Below are 10,486 nucleotides of genomic sequence, written 5' to 3' on the forward strand. Positions count from 1 at the left end.
TATCATAAAATAGTATACAATGAATATATTAATTTTAAATCGCACAAAGAAAATTGATTACTAACTGAGGTATTATTAAATTAGTATACAATGAAAATATTAATTTTAAATCGCACAAAGAAAAGCGATTACTAAAATAGGTATCATTAAATGAGTTTACAATGAAAATATTAATTTTAAATCGCACAAAGAAGAAAGATTATAAAATAGTAGACCATGGAAATATTAATTTTAAATCGCACAAAGAAAAGCGTTTACTAACATAGGTATCATTAAAATAGTATACAATGAATATATTAATTTTAAATCGCATAAAGAAAAGCGTTTACTAACATAGGTATCATTAAAATAGTAGACCATGAAAATATTAATTTTAAATCGCACAAAAAAAAGTGATTTATAACTGATGTATCATAAAATAGTATACAATAAATATATTAATTTTAAATCGCACAAAGAAAATTGATTACAAACATAGGTATCATTAAATTAGTATACAATGAATATATTAATTTTAAATCGCACAAAGAAAAGCGATTACTAACATAGGTATCATTGAAAATATATTAATTTTAAATCGCACAAAGAAAAGCGATTACTAAAATAAGTATCATTAAAATAGTAGACCATGAAAATATTAATTTTAAATCGCACAAAGAAAAGCGATTACTAAAATAAGTATCATTAAATTAGTATACAATGAATATATTAATTTTAAATCGCACAAAGAAAAGTGATTACTAACTGAAGTATCATAAAATAGTAGACCATGAAAATATTAATTTTAAATCGCACAAAGATAAGTGATTACTAACATAGGTATCATTGAAAATATATTAATTTTAAATCGCACAAAGAAAAGCGATTACTAAAATAAGTATCATTAAAATAGTAGACCGAGAAAATATTAATTTTAAATAGCTCAATGAAAAGTGATTACTAACATAGGTATCATTAAATTAGTATACAATGAATATATTAATTTTAAATCGCATAAAGAAAAGCGTTTACTAACATAGGTATCATTAAAATAGTAGACCATGAAAATATTAATATTAAATCGCACAAAGAAAAGCGATTACTAAAATAAGTATCATTAAATTAGTATACAATGAATATATTAATTTTAAATCGCACAAAGAAAAGTGATTACTAACTGAAGTATCATAAAATAGTAGACCATGAAAATATTAATTTTAAATCGCACAAAGATAAGTGATTACTAACATAGGTATCATTAAAATAGTATACAATGAATATATTAATTTTAAATCGCATAAAGAAAAGCGTTTACTAACATAGGTATCATTAAAATAGTAGACCATGAAAATATTAATTTTAAATCGCACAAAAAAAAGTGATTTATAACTGATGTATCATAAAATAGTATACAATAAATATATTAATTTTAAATCGCACAAAGAAAAGCTATTACTAAAATAAGTATCATTAAATTAGTATACAATGAATATATTAATTTTAAATCGCACAAAGAAAATTGATTACAAACATAGGTATCATTAAATTAGTATACAATGAATATATTAATTTTAAATCGCATAAAGAAAAGCGTTTACTAACATAGGTATCATTAAAATAGTAGACCATGAAAATATTAATTTTAAATCGCACAAAGAAAAGCGATTACTAAAATAAGTATCATTAAATTAGTATACAATGAATATATTTATTTTAAATCGCACAAAGAAAAGTGATTACTAACTGAAGTATCATAAAATAGTAGACCATGAAAATATTAATTTTAAATCGCACAAAGATAAGTGATTACTAACATAGGTATCATTGAAAATATATTAATTTTAAATCGCACAAAGAAAAGCGATTACTAAAATAAGTATCATTAAATTAGTATACAATGAATATATTAATTTTAAATCGCACAAAGAAAAATGATTACTAACATAGGTATCATTAAATTAGTATACAAGGAAAATATTAATTTTAAATCGCACAAAGAAAAGCGATTAATAACTGAAGTATCATAAAATAGTAGACCATGAAAATATTAATTTTAAATCGCACAAAGAAAAGCGATTACTAACATAGGTATCATTGAAAATATATTAATTTTAAATCGCACAAAGAAAAGCGATTACTAAAATAAGTATCATTAAAATAGTAGACCATGAAAATATTAATTTTAAATCGCACAAAGAAAAGCGATTACTAAAATAAGTATCATTAAATTAGTATACAATGAATATATTAATTTTAAATTGCACAAAGAAAAGTGATTACTAACTGAAGTATCATAAAATAGTAGACCATGAAAATATTAATTTTAAATCGCACAAAGATAAGTGATTACTAACATAGGTATCATTGAAAATATATTAATTTTAAATCGCACAAAGAAAAGCGATTACTAAAATAAGTATCATTAAAATAGTAGACCGAGAAAATATTAATTTTAAATAGCTCAATGAAAAGTGATTACTAACATAGGTATCATTAAATTAGTATACAATGAATATATTAATTTTAAATCGCATAAAGAAAAGCGTTTACTAACATAGGTATCATTAAAATAGTAGACCATGAAAATATTAATATTAAATCGCACAAAGAAAAGCGATTACTAAAATAAGTATCATTAAATTAGTATACAATGAATATATTAATTTTAAATCGCACAAAGAAAAGTGATTAATAACTAAAGTATCATAAAATAGTTGACCATGAAAATATTAATTTTAAATCGCACAAAGATAAGTGATTACTAACATAGGTATCATTGAAAATATATTAATTTTAAATCGCACAAAGAAAAGCGATTACTAAAATAAGTATCATTAAATTAGTATACAATGAATATATTAATTTTAAATCGCACAAAGAAAATTGATTACTAACATAGGTATCATTAAATTAGTATACAATGAACATATTAATTTTAAATCGCATAAAGAAAAGCGTTTACTAACATAGGTATCATTAAAATAGTAGACCATGAAAATATTAATTTTAAATCGCACAAAGAAAAGCGATTACTAAAATAAGTATCATTAAATTAGTATACAATGAATATATTAATTTTAAATCGCACAAAGAAAAGTGATTACTAACTGAAGTATCATAAAATAGTAGACCATGAAAATATTAATTTTAAATCGCACAAAGATAAGTGATTACTAACATAGGTATCATTGAAAATATATTAATTTTAAATCGCACAAAGAAAAGCGATTACTAACATAGGTATCATTGAAAATATATTAATTTTAAATCGCACAAAGAAAGCGATTACTAAAATAAGTATCATTAAAATAGTAGACCATGAAAATATTAATTTTAAATCGCACAAAGAAAAGCGATTACTAAAATAAGTATCATTAAATTAGTATACAATGAATATATTAATTTTAAATCGCACAAAGAAAAGTGATTACTAACTGAAGTATCATAAAATAGTAGACCATGAAAATATTAATTTTAAATCGCACAAAGATAAGTGATTACTAACATAGGTATCATTGAAAATATATTAATTTTAAATCGCACAAAGAAAAGCGATTACTAAAATAAGTATCATTAAAATAGTAGACCGAGAAAATATTAATTTTAAATCGCTCAAAGAAAAGTGATTACTAACATAGGTATCATAAAATTAGTATACAATGAATATATTAAATTTAAATCGCACAAAGAAAAGCGATTACTAAAATAGGTATCATTAAATTAGTTCACAATGAAAATATTAATTTTAAATCGCACAAAGAAAAGCAATAACTAACATAGGTATCATTAGAATAGTAGACCAAGAAAATATTAATTTTAAATCGCACAAAGAAAAGCGATTACTAAAATAGGTATCATTAAATTAGTTTACAAAGAAAATATTAATTTTAAATCGCACAAAGAAAAGTGATTACTAACTGAAGTATCATAAAATAGTAGACCATGAAAATATTAATTTTAAATCGCACAAAGAAAAACGATTACTAAAATAAGTATCATTAAAATAGTAGACCGAGAAAATATTAATTTTAAATCGCTCAAAGAAAAGTGATTACTAACATAGGTATCATTAAATTAGTATACAATGAATATATTAAATTTAAATCGCACAAAGAAAAGTGATTAATAACTGATGTATCATAAAATAGTATACAATGAATATATTAATTTTAAATCGCACAAAGAAAATTGATTACTAACATAGGTATTATTAAATTAGTATACAATGAAAATATTAATTTTAAATCGCACAAAGAAAAGTGATTACTAAAATAGGTATCATTAAATGAGTTTACAATGAAAATATTAATTTTAAATCGCACAAAGAAGAAAAATTATAAAATAGTAGACCATGGAAATATTAATTTTAAATCGCACAAAGAAAAGTGATTACTAACATAGGTATCATTAAATTAGTATACAATGAATATATTAATTTTAAATCGCACAATGAAAAGTGATTACTAACATAGGTATCATTAAATTAGTATACAATGAATATATTAATTTTAAATCGCACAATGAAAAGTGATTACTAACATAGGTATCATTAAATTAGTATACAATGAATATATTAATTTTAAATCGCACAAAGAAAAGCGATTACTAAAATAGGTATCATTAAATTAGTTCACAATGAAAATATTAATTTTAAATCGCACAAAGAAAAGCAATAACTAACATAGGTATCATTAGAATAGTAGACCAAGAAAATATTAATTTTAAATCGCACAAAGAAAAGCGATTACTAAAATAGGTATCATTAAATTAGTTTACAAAGAAAATATTAATTTTAAATCGCACAAAGAAAAGTGATTACTAACTGAAGTATCATAAAATAGTAGACCATGAAAATATTAATTTTAAATCGCACAAAGAAAAACGATTACTAACTGAGCTATCTTTAAAATAGTAGACAATGAAAATATTAATTTTAAATCGCACAAAGAAAAATGATCACTAACTGATGTATCATTAAATTAGTAGACCGAGAAAATATGAATTTTAAATCGCTCAAAGAAAAGTGATTACTAACATAGGTATCATTAAATTAGTATACAATGAATATATTAATTTTAAATCGCACAAAGAAAAGTGATTACTAACATAGGTATCAATGAAATATTAATTGTAAATCGCACAAAGAAAAGCGATTACTAAAATAAGTATCATTAAATTAGTAGACCGAGAAAATATTAATTTTAAATCGCTCAAAGAAAAGTGATTAATAACTGAAGTATCATTAAATTAGTATACAATGAATATATTAATTTTAAATCGCACAAAGAAAAGTGATTAATAACTGAAGTATCATAAAATAGTATACAATGAATATATTAATTTTAAATCGCACAAAGAAAATTGATTACTAACTGAGTTATTATTAAATTAGTATACAATGAATATATTAATTTTAAATCGCACAAAGAAAAGCGTTTACTAACATAGGTATCATTAAAATAGTAGACCATGAAAATATTAATTTTAAATCGCACAAAGAAAAGCGATTACTAAAATAAGTATCATTAAATTAGTATACAATGAAAATATTAATTTTAAATCGCACAAAGATAAGTGATTACTAACATAGGTATCATTGAAAATATATTAATTTTAAATCGCACAAAGAAAAGCGATTACTAAAATAAGTATCATTAAAATAGTAGACCGAGAAAATATTAATTTTAAATCGCTCAAAGAAAAGTGATTACTAACATAGGTATCATTAAATTAGTATACAATGAATATATTAAATTTAAATCGCACAAAGAAAAGTGATTAATAACTGATGTATCATAAAATAGTATACAATGAATATATTAATTTTAAATCGCACAAAGAAAATTGATTACTAACATAGGAATCATTAAATTAGTATACAATGAAAATATTAATTTTAAATCGCACAAAGAAAAGTGATTACTAAAATAGGTATCATTAAATGAGTTTACAATGAAAATATTAATTTTAAATCGCACAAAGAAGAAAGATTATAAAATAGTAGACCATGGAAATATTAATTTTAAATCGCACAAAGAAAAGTGATTACTAACATAGGTATCATTAAATTAGTATACAATGAATATATTAATTTTAAATCGCACAATGAAAAGTGATTACTAACATAGGTATCATTAAATTAGTATACAATGAATATATTAATTTTAAATCGCACAATGAAAAGTGATTACTAACATAGGTATCATTAAATTAGTATACAATGAATATATTAATTTTAAATCGCACAAAGAAAAGTGATTAATAACTGAAGTATCATAAAATAGTATACAATGAATATATTAATTTTAAATCGCACAAAGAAAATTGATTACTAACTGAGGTATTATTAAATTAGTATACAATGAAAATATTAATTTTAAATCGCACAAAGAAAAGCGATTACTAAAATAGGTATCATTGAAAATATATTAATTTTATATCGCACAAAGAAAAGCGATTACTAAAATAAGTATCATTAAATTAGTATACAATGAATATATTAATTTTAAATCGCACAAAGAAAATTGATTACTAACATAGGTATCATTAAATTAGTATACAATGAATATATTAATTTTAAATCGCATAAAGAAAAGCGTTTACTAACATAGGTATCATTAAAATAGTAGACCATGAAAATATTAATTTTAAATCGCACAAAGAAAAGCGATTACTAAAATAAGTATCATTAAATTAGTATACAATGAATATATTAATTTTAAATCGCACAAAGAAAAGTGATTACTAACTGAAGTATCATAAAATAGTAGACCATGAAAATATTAATTTTAAATCGCACAAAGATAAGTGATTACTAACATAGGTATCATTGAAAATATATTAATTTTAAATCGCACAAAGAAAAGCGATTACTAAAATAAGTATCATTAAATTAGTATACAATGAATATATTAATTTTAAATCGCACAAAGAAAAGCGATTACTAACATAGGTATCATTGAAAATATATTAATTTTAAATCGCACAAAGAAAAGCGATTACTAAAATAAGTATCATTAAAATAGTAGACCATGAAAATATTAATTTTAAATCGCACAAAGAAAAGCGATTACTAAAATAAGTATCATTAAATTAGTATACAATGAATATATTAATTTTAAATCGCACAAAGAAAAGTGATTACTAACTGAAGTATCATAAAATAGTAGACCATGAAAATATTAATTTTAAATCGCACAAAGATAAGTGATTACTAACATAGGTATCATTGAAAATATATTAATTTTAAATCGCACAAAGAAAAGCGATTACTGAAATAAGTATCATTAAAATAGTAGACCGAGAAAATATTAATTTTAAATAGCTCAAAGAAAAGTGATTACTAACATAGGTATCATTAAATTAGTATACAATGAATATATTAATTTTAAATCGCACAAAGAAAAGTGATTAATAACTGAAGTATCATAAAATAGTATACAATGAATATATTAATTTTAAATCGCACAAAGAAAATTGATTACTAACTGAGGTATTATTAAATTAGTATACAATGAAAATATTAATTTTAAATCGCACAAAGAAAAGCGATTACTAAAATAGGTATCATTAAATGAGTTTACAATGAAAATATTAATTTTAAATCGCACAAAGAAGAAAGATTATAAAATAGTAGACCATGGAAATATTAATTTTAAATCGCACAAAGAAAAGCGTTTACTAACATAGGTATCATTAAAATAGTATACAATGAATATATTAATTTTAAATCGCACAAAGAAAAGCGATTACTAACATAGGTATCATTGAAAATATATTAATTTTAAATCGCACAAAGAAAAGCGATTACTAAAATAAGTATCATTAAAATAGTAGACCATGAAAATATTAATTTTAAATCGCACAAAGAAAAGCGATTACTAAAATAAGTATCATTAAATTAGTATACAATGAATATATTAATTTTAAATCGCACAAAGAAAAGTGATTACTAACTGAAGTATCATAAAATAGTAGACCATGAAAATATTAATTTTAAATCGCACAAAGATAAGTGATTACTAACATAGGTATCATTGAAAATATATTAATTTTAAATCGCACAAAGAAAAGCGATTACTAAAATAAGTATCATTAAAATAGTAGACCGAGAAAATATTAATTTTAAATAGCTCAATGAAAAGTGATTAATAACTGAAGTATCATAAAATAGTATACAATGAATATATTAATTTTAAATCGCACAAAGAAAATTGATTACTAACTGAGTTATTATTAAATTAGTATACAATAAATATATTAATTTTAAATCGCACAAAGAAAAGCGTTTACTAACATAGGTATCATTAAAATAGTAGACCATGAAAATATTAATTTTAAATCGCACAAAGAAAAGCGATTACTAAAATAAGTATCATTAAATTAGTATACAATGAAAATATTAATTTTAAATCGCACAAAGATAAGTGATTACTAACATAGGTATCATTGAAAATATATTAATTTTAAATCGCACAAAGAAAAGCGATTACTAAAATAAGTATCATTAAAATAGTAGACCGAGAAAATATTAATTTTAAATCGCTCAAAGAAAAGTGATTACTAACATAGGTATCATTAAATTAGTATACAATGAATATATTAAATTTAAATCGCACAAAGAAAAGTGATTAATAACTGATGTATCATAAAATAGTATACAATGAATATATTAATTTTAAATCGCACAAAGAAAATTGATTACTAACATAGGAATCATTAAATTAGTATACAATGAAAATATTAATTTTAAATCGCACAAAGAAAAGTGATTACTAAAATAGGTATCATTAAATGAGTTTACAATGAAAATATTAATTTTAAATCGCACAAAGAAGAAAGATTATAAAATAGTAGACCATGGAAATATTAATTTTAAATCGCACAAAGAAAAGTGATTACTAACATAGGTATCATTAAATTAGTATACAATGAATATATTAATTTTAAATCGCACAATGAAAAGTGATTACTAACATAGGTATCATTAAATTAGTATACAATGAATATATTAATTTTAAATCGCACAATGAAAAGTGATTACTAACATAGGTATCATTAAATTAGTATACAATGAATATATTAATTTTAAATCGCACAAAGAAAAGCGATTACTAAAATAGGTATCATTAAATTAGTTTACAATGAAAATATTAATTTTAAATCGCACAATGAAAAGTGATTACTAACATAGGTATCATTAAATTAGTATACAATGAATATATTAATTTTAAATCGCACAAAGAAAAGCGATTACTAAAATAGGTATCATTAAATTAGTTTACAAAGAAAATATTAATTTTAAATCGCACAAAGAAAAGTGATTACTAACTGAAGTATCATAAAATAGTAGACCATGAAAATATTAATTTTAAATCGCACAAAGAAAAACGATTACTAACTGAGCTATCTTTAAAATAGTAGACAATGAAAATATTAATTTTAAATCGCACAAAGAAAAACGATCACTAACTGATGTATCATTAAATTAGTAGACCGAGAAAATATGAATTTTAAATCGCTCAAAGAAAAGTGATTACTAACATAGGTATCATTAAATTAGTATACAATGAATATATTAATTTTAAATCGCACAAAGAAAAACGATCACTAACTGATGTATCATTAAATTAGTAGACCGAGAAAATATGAATTTTAAATCGCACAAAGAAAAGCGATTACTAAAATAGGTATCATTAAATTAGTTTACAAAGAAAATATTAATTTTAAATCGCACAAAGAAAAGTGATTACTAACTGAAGTATCATAAAATAGTAGACCATGAAAATATTAATTTTAAATCGCACAAAGAAAAACGATTACTAACTGAGGTATCTTTAAAATAGTAGACAATGAAAATATTAATTTTAAATCGCACAAAGAAAAACGATCACTAACTGATGTATCATTAAATTAGTAGACCGAGAAAATATTAATTTTAAATCGCTCAAAGAAAAGTGATTACTAACATAGGTATCATTAAATTAGTATACAATGAATATATTAATTTTAAATCGCACAAAGAAAAGTGATTACTAACATAGGTATCATTGAAATATTAATTTTAAATCGCACAAAGAAAAGCGATTACTAAAATAAGTATCATTAAATTAGTAGACCGAGAAAATATTAATTTTAAATCGCTCAAAGAAAAGTGATTAATAACTGAAGTATCATAAAATAGTATACAATGAATATATTAATTTTAAATCGCACAAAGAAAATTGATTACTAACATAGGAATCATTAAATTAGTATACAATGAAAATATTAATTTTAAATCGCACAAAGAAAAGTGATTAATAACTGATGTATCATAAAATCAGTAGACCATGAATATATTAAATTTAAATCGCACAAAGAAGAAAGATTATAAAATAGTATACAATGAAAATATTAATTTTAAATCGCACAAAGATAAGTGATTAATAACTGATGTATCATAAAATAGTATAGAATGAATATATTAATTTTAAATCGCACAAAGAAAATTGATTACTAACATAGG

This window comes from Rhopalosiphum padi, chromosome 3, assembly GCF_020882245.1.
Source record: "Rhopalosiphum padi isolate XX-2018 chromosome 3, ASM2088224v1, whole genome shotgun sequence".
NCBI lineage: Eukaryota > Metazoa > Arthropoda > Insecta > Hemiptera > Aphididae > Rhopalosiphum > Rhopalosiphum padi.